Here is a 6,684-nt window from a genome sequence, read left to right on the forward strand (position 1 = left end):
GCGTCACCTCAGAATCAGTACTAGATCGACTCTAATGTCCAAACTCAGTCATTTACAGTTCAAGTTTTAGATGAACACATCTCAAATATTCAATTAAATAGTTTTACCCTTAAGCGATATCAGCAACATGTGAGGAATCAAATAAGAAGTACTGAGACAAAGATATCATATACGAATATAGTATCATGGCTGAGAACATGTGTGCAAATAAGGTATATAACTCAGAAACAACATGAATAACCATATCGAGTCACAAACAGTTAGCACATAGCCTAGACATGATGTCTAACATAATTCACAGTTCAAATAATCAAACAAGTAGAGGGGACGCAAGAATAGCATGATATGATAGCAAAATGAGCCCGGCATTAGCTAAAGGCCTCCCCAAACCATGAACAAACTGGTGTACGCACACATCCATCACCCCCCAAATCTTTTATATAAGAAAGTCCTTAAGGTTAAATACCCTCAAATTTAAGTTTAGATGTGTTACTTACCTCAAATCGCGCAATTCACAACTCCAACAAGCCCTTCCCACGTGTATCGGCCTCCAAACGACTTGAATCTAGTCACAAATAACTCAATATCAACAAATAATGATGTAGGAAACAACTTTGAATAATAAAGTTTTGATCTTTCGCATGAAAAAGATGAAAAAGATTCTAGTCACAAATAACTCAATATGAAAAAGTTTGCATCTTTTTCACTCGTGGATATTTTCTAAAGCCTATTTTGAATTATTTAAACTAAATTTGGCTAGCTTTGATTGGTTTAGAGGCTAATTCTAGAGGAAAAGCTGCAGTTGTGCCTTGATTTGGTTGCGAAGTGAGATAAGTGTCGTGGTTAACCTTGACTTGAGAGATTAGGACTTATTGGTCTATTTATTACGTGTATTATGCATGGGAACGATGTTATGTGAGGTGGCAAGTATATATGCGTTGTCATTGGGTTAAAGCATGCAGGTGGAAATTGTCTCTTTGTATTATATTGTTTCATTGACTATGTTCTCCATGCTTAGGTTAGAATATTACTCTTTAATTATTCGCCTCATATTTATTGTTTATTTTGAATATGTTGGAAATTTTGGAAGTTGAGTTTGTTATCTTGGCACTATAATTGAAGTGAAATTGCTTTCCGCCTTTCATTTGTTATTCGGATTTGTGTTGTTGCTCGGTGAGGAAGAGTGAAAAGCACGAAGGGTATTGCCTTGCCTTATTTGCATTCATTATCACATCGAGATTGTGAGGATTTAAAGCGCGAAGGGTGATGTCGTGCCAGAGAGTTAAAGCACGAAGGGTGATGTTGTACCATTTTATTTATGATATCACATGGTGAGGACGAGAGTAAAAGAACGAAGGGTGATGCCGTGCCATCTTTATTTTATTGCCTTATTAGATTCCCGGATTTGTGATTTACTTGGTTACATTGTTACTTATTTCGGAAGATGTTATTTGGTGATTTCGTACTTGCCATTTTTATGATATTTCCCCTTTCGCATGTCCCCTCCCAGTTAATATTTTATCGTTCTACTTGTTATTTTGCTGCTTTATATATATATATATATATATACAGGATTTTACGTTGCACAGGTTTAATCATATGGGTGTCTTGTCATAGCCTCGTCACTACCTCGTCGAGGTTAGACTCGACACTTACGGAGTACATTGGGTCGGTTGTACTCATACTACACTTTGCACTTCTTGTGCAAAATTTGTATTGGTCCCAGCTGTGTTTAGAGGTGCGTCTGCTCAGATCATATTTGCTTCAGAGACTTGAGGTAGAGTTGCTGGTGTTCGCAGACCTTGAAGTCCCGTTCCATTTCCTATCTTTACTGTTTATCTCATTCGAACAGTTGTATTTATTTCAAACTATACTTGTAGACTTCTAGTTGCTTATGTACTGGTGACACCAGACTTCTGGGACTGAGTTAGACCGTGTTATGTTATGAGTTTATTTCATGTATTTCAGATTTAATCATCATTAATAATTATTGTTATTCTGTTTTGAACTGTTTAATTATTAAATTGGTTAACTAATGTTGGCTTGCCTAGAAAGTGGACGTTAGGCGCCATCATGGTCCCGAGGGTGGGATTCGGGTCGTGACAGTTTTGTAGGATGAAAAGGTATATATAATTATCTTAGAATTAGTTCTATATCTATGTATTTGATTTGCTTCTGCAGGATGAGAAGGTGTCGCCTAATTCGTTTAGTATTAGTTCTACAAGTATGTATAAATTTCTCATATTAATTGAGGCAACTTGTCTATATGTGAATGAGAAGCTTTTTATTTGTTTATGTAATGAGTTCTTGGCATTTATATTAGATTGCGGAAATATAAATTTAATCACATGAGGTTTACGGTTTGATGTCATCATAGATCACTTTATAAGATTTATTTTTATTCCTGATCCCATCTCTCAATAACTTAAATTACTAAAAGAGTTCAGAAAAGAATATGGGGACACCATCAAAGAAAGAAACATAAGTGAGGGCTTGGATAGCAAGATTTGACATGTATCTGTGAATAACAATAAAATAAAGTAGTCTAAAATAAAGTGCTAAGCTAAATAATGACGTAATCCAAATACAATCCCATAAACTGGAGTCACAAATATATAAGCATCTAGAGTGCTACAAATAAGGTCTGAACAAAGTAAAATTGTTTTGAAACTCGATAAAAAAGTAACGATAGAAGGGAAGGGGACTTCACGATTGCGGACGCCGTGCAGCTATACCTTAAGTCTCCAATTGCGACTGAATTCAAGCAGAAAGATATTGAGCGCCGCTAGGACCAATACCAGTATCTGCACAAGAAGTGTAGAAGTGTAGTGTGAGTACAACCGACCCAATATACTTCGTAAGTGTCGAGCCTAACCTCGACGAGGTAGTGACGAGGCTATGACAAGACACCTTCGTAAAATAAATATGTACAAGTGTATATAAAGCAGCAATAATAACAAAGAATGATAAAATACTATTTGGGAGGGGACATGCGAAAAGGGGAAGATATAGTAAATACGCCAAGTATGCAATCACGAAATAACCTAGTAAATCACCAAAATCGGAGATCAGTTAAATCAATGATATGAAAATGGCACGGCATCACCCTTTGTGCTTTTGCTCTCGTCCTCACATGCAATAATATGAATATAATGGCACGACATCACCCTTCGTGCTTTTACTCTCATCCTCACCATGTAATAATATGAATGAAATGGCACGACATCACTCTTTGTGCTTTTACTCTCATCCTCACCATGTAATAATATGAATGAAATGGCACTGCAACACCCTTTGTTCTTTTACTCTCGTCCTCACCATGTAATAATATGAATCTGAATAATGAATAATGCAGGGAAATAATTTAACTTCAAATATGGTGACATGATGTGTTACTTACCTCAAACCACGCAATTCACAACTCCAACAAGCCCTTCCCACGAGTATCGTCCTCCAAACGACTTGAATCTAATCACAAACAATTTAATATCAACAAACAATGCCGTAGGAAACTACTTCAAGCAATAAAGTTTCGATCTATATCAAAATAAAAACTCAACCCTGGGCTCATATCTCAGAACCCAATAAAATTTACAAAATCTGAACACCCATTCAATTACGATTCCAACCATACCAAAATCATCCAATTCCGACCTCAAATCGACCTTCAGCCTTCCATTTTTCATTTTTGAAAAGTTTCCACAAATATTACTATTTCTTCACTTTAATTCACTAAATAAAAGATACAAAGAAGGATGGAATTATGATAAATAAATAAACCCCGATTTAAGACGTGAAAATCCCCTCCAAGATCGCCCAAAACCGAACTCTACAACTCAAAATATGAAAATAATACTCTGACCCTTGATTTGGGATTTTAATATCTACTGCCCAGTTTTTCCTCTTCGTGATCGCGGAAAGTACCTCGCGATTGCGAAGAAACAAATTCACTGCCCTCAAAAATGGTCTAAGAGAATGCATACCATCAAACATGAACGTGATTCTCAGCAACCCAGAGCTACGAGATCGCGAATCAAGACATGCGATCGCAAAGAACAACACATGCAACTTCCAGACCTCACCTTCCTTCTTTGCGAACATGTCCCTTCTCCCGCGTTCGCGGTGTACAATCAACGAAAGCTCCGCGATCGCTTCCTCAAACTCGCGAGCACGATGAACAACTTACCATAGCAACCAAATCACCGTTCGCGATCGCATATAAGGAAACCACATACAACAATATCCAGCTGTCCAACAAGTCCAAAATGAGCCAAACATGATCCGAATCACATCTGAGGCCCTCGAGACCCCATCCAAACGACTATTGGAGGATTGGAGACGAGAGGTTATCATTTATTGCTTAGTATGGTTGATTTTGATGTGATTTTAGGCATGGATTGGTTGTCACCATGTCACGCTATTCTGGATTGTCACGCTAAGACTGTGACGTTGGCGATTCCGGGATTGCCTAGGGTTGAGTGGAGAGGTTCTCTGGACTATGTTCCCAGTAGAGTGATTTCATATTTTAAGACCCAACAGATGGTTGGGAAGGGATGTCTGGCATATTTGGCTTTTGTGAGGGATGTTGGTGCTGATATTCCTACCATTGAGTCTGTTTCGGTAGTTAGAGACTTCCCGAATGTGTTTCCTGGAGACTTGCCGGTCATTCCACCCGATATGGACATTGATTTTGGTATTGACTTGGTGTCGGGCGCTCGGCCCATCTCTATTCCACCGTATCATATGGCACCAACAGAGTTGAAGAAATTGAAAGAACAACTTTAGAGATAATTGATAAGGGATTCACTAGGCCTAGTGTGTCGCCTTAGGGTGCACTGATTTTGTTTGTGAAGAAGAAGGATGGAACTATACGGATGTGCATTGATTATAGGAAGTTGAAAAAATTTACAATTAAGAACAAGTACCCAATACCGTGCATTATTTGACCAGCTTCGGGGCGCTAGAGTGCTCTCTAAGATTGATTTGAGGTCAGGGTATCACTACTTAAAGATTCGAGACTCTAATATTCTGAACACGACATTCAGGACCCGCTATGGTCACTACGAGTTCCTTATGATATCTTTTGGGCTGACTAACGCCCCAGTAGCATTTATGCACCTGATGAATAGTGTATTCCATCCATATCTTGATTCTTTTGTCATAATATTCATTGATGATATACTGGTACTCACGCAACCAGAAGAATCATGAGCAGTATCTGAGGATTGTACTCCAGACGTTGAGGGAGAAGAAGCTTTATGCTAAATTCTCCAAGTGTGAGTTTTGGCTTGACTATGTGGCATTCTTTGGGCATGTGTGTCCATTGAGGGTATCAAGGTAGATCCAAAGAAGATTGAGATAGTTCAGAGTTGACCAGACCGTCTTCAGCTACTGAGATTCGGAGTTTTCTTGGCTTGGCCCAATATTATCATCGTTTGTGGAGGGGTTCTCATCCATTGATACACCTTTGACTAGATTGAACCAGAAATGTGCTCTATTCAGGTGGTCTAATGAGTATGAGTAGAGCTTTCAGAAGCTCAAGACTGCCTTGACCACGGTTCCAGTTCTAGTTTTGCCTTCAAAATCAGGTTCATATACGGTTATTTGTGATGCTTCTCGGATTGGTATAAGGTGTTTTTGATGTAAAAGGGTAGGGTGATTATTTATGCTTCACGCCAGTTGAAGCCCCATGAGAAGAACTACCTCGTTCATGATTTAGAGTTGGCATTCATTGTTCATGCATTGAAGTTTTGGAGGCATTATCTCTACGGCGTGTCTTGTGAGGTATTTACAGATCATCGGAGTTAGAACACTTGTTTAAGCAGAAGGATCTAAATTTGAGGCAGTGGAGATGGTTGGAGCAGTTAAAAGACTATGATATCACCATTTTGTATTATCCCAGGAAGGCCAATGTGGTGGTTGATGCCTTGAGTAGAAAGGCGGTGAGTATGGGTAGCCCTGCATATATTACAGTTGGTGAGAGACCACTAGCATCAGATGTTCAGGCCTTGGCCAATCAGTTTGTGAGATTAGATATTTCAGAGCTTAGTCGGGTTCTAGCTTGTGTGGTCTCTCGGTCTTCTATGTATAAGCGTCAGTATGACGACCCCCATTTGCTTGTCCTTAAGGACACGGTACAGCAGGGTGATGCCAAGGAGATTTCTATTGGAGATGATGAGGTGTTATGGATGCAAGGTCAGATTTGTGTGCCCAATGTGGATGGGTTACGTGAGTTGATTCTTGAGGAGGCCCACAGTTCATGGTATTTCATTCATCTGAGTGCCGCCAAGATGTATCAGGATTTGATGCAATACTATTAGTGGAGGAGAATGAAGAAAGATATTGTAGAATGTGTGGCTCGGTGCTTGAACTGTCAGCAGGTGAAGTATGAGCATCAGAGGGCGGGCGGTTTGCTTTAGAGAGTTGAGATTCCTTAGTGGAAATAGGAGCGTGTTACCATGGACTTATTTGTTGGGCTCCCACGAACTTTGAAGAAATTCGATGCTATCTGGGTGATTTTGGACCGGTTGGCTAAGTCCGCACATTTCATTCCGGTTGTGACTACCTATTCTTCGAAGCGGTTGGTTGAGATCTATATCTGCGAGATTGTTTGTCTTCACAGTGTGCCGGTGACCATTATTTTAGATCGGGGAACACAATTCACATCGAAGTAATGGAGAGCAG

Source organism: Nicotiana tabacum, chromosome 14 (genome assembly GCF_000715075.1).
Source record: "Nicotiana tabacum cultivar K326 chromosome 14, ASM71507v2, whole genome shotgun sequence".
In the NCBI taxonomy this organism is placed as follows: domain Eukaryota; kingdom Viridiplantae; phylum Streptophyta; class Magnoliopsida; order Solanales; family Solanaceae; genus Nicotiana; species Nicotiana tabacum.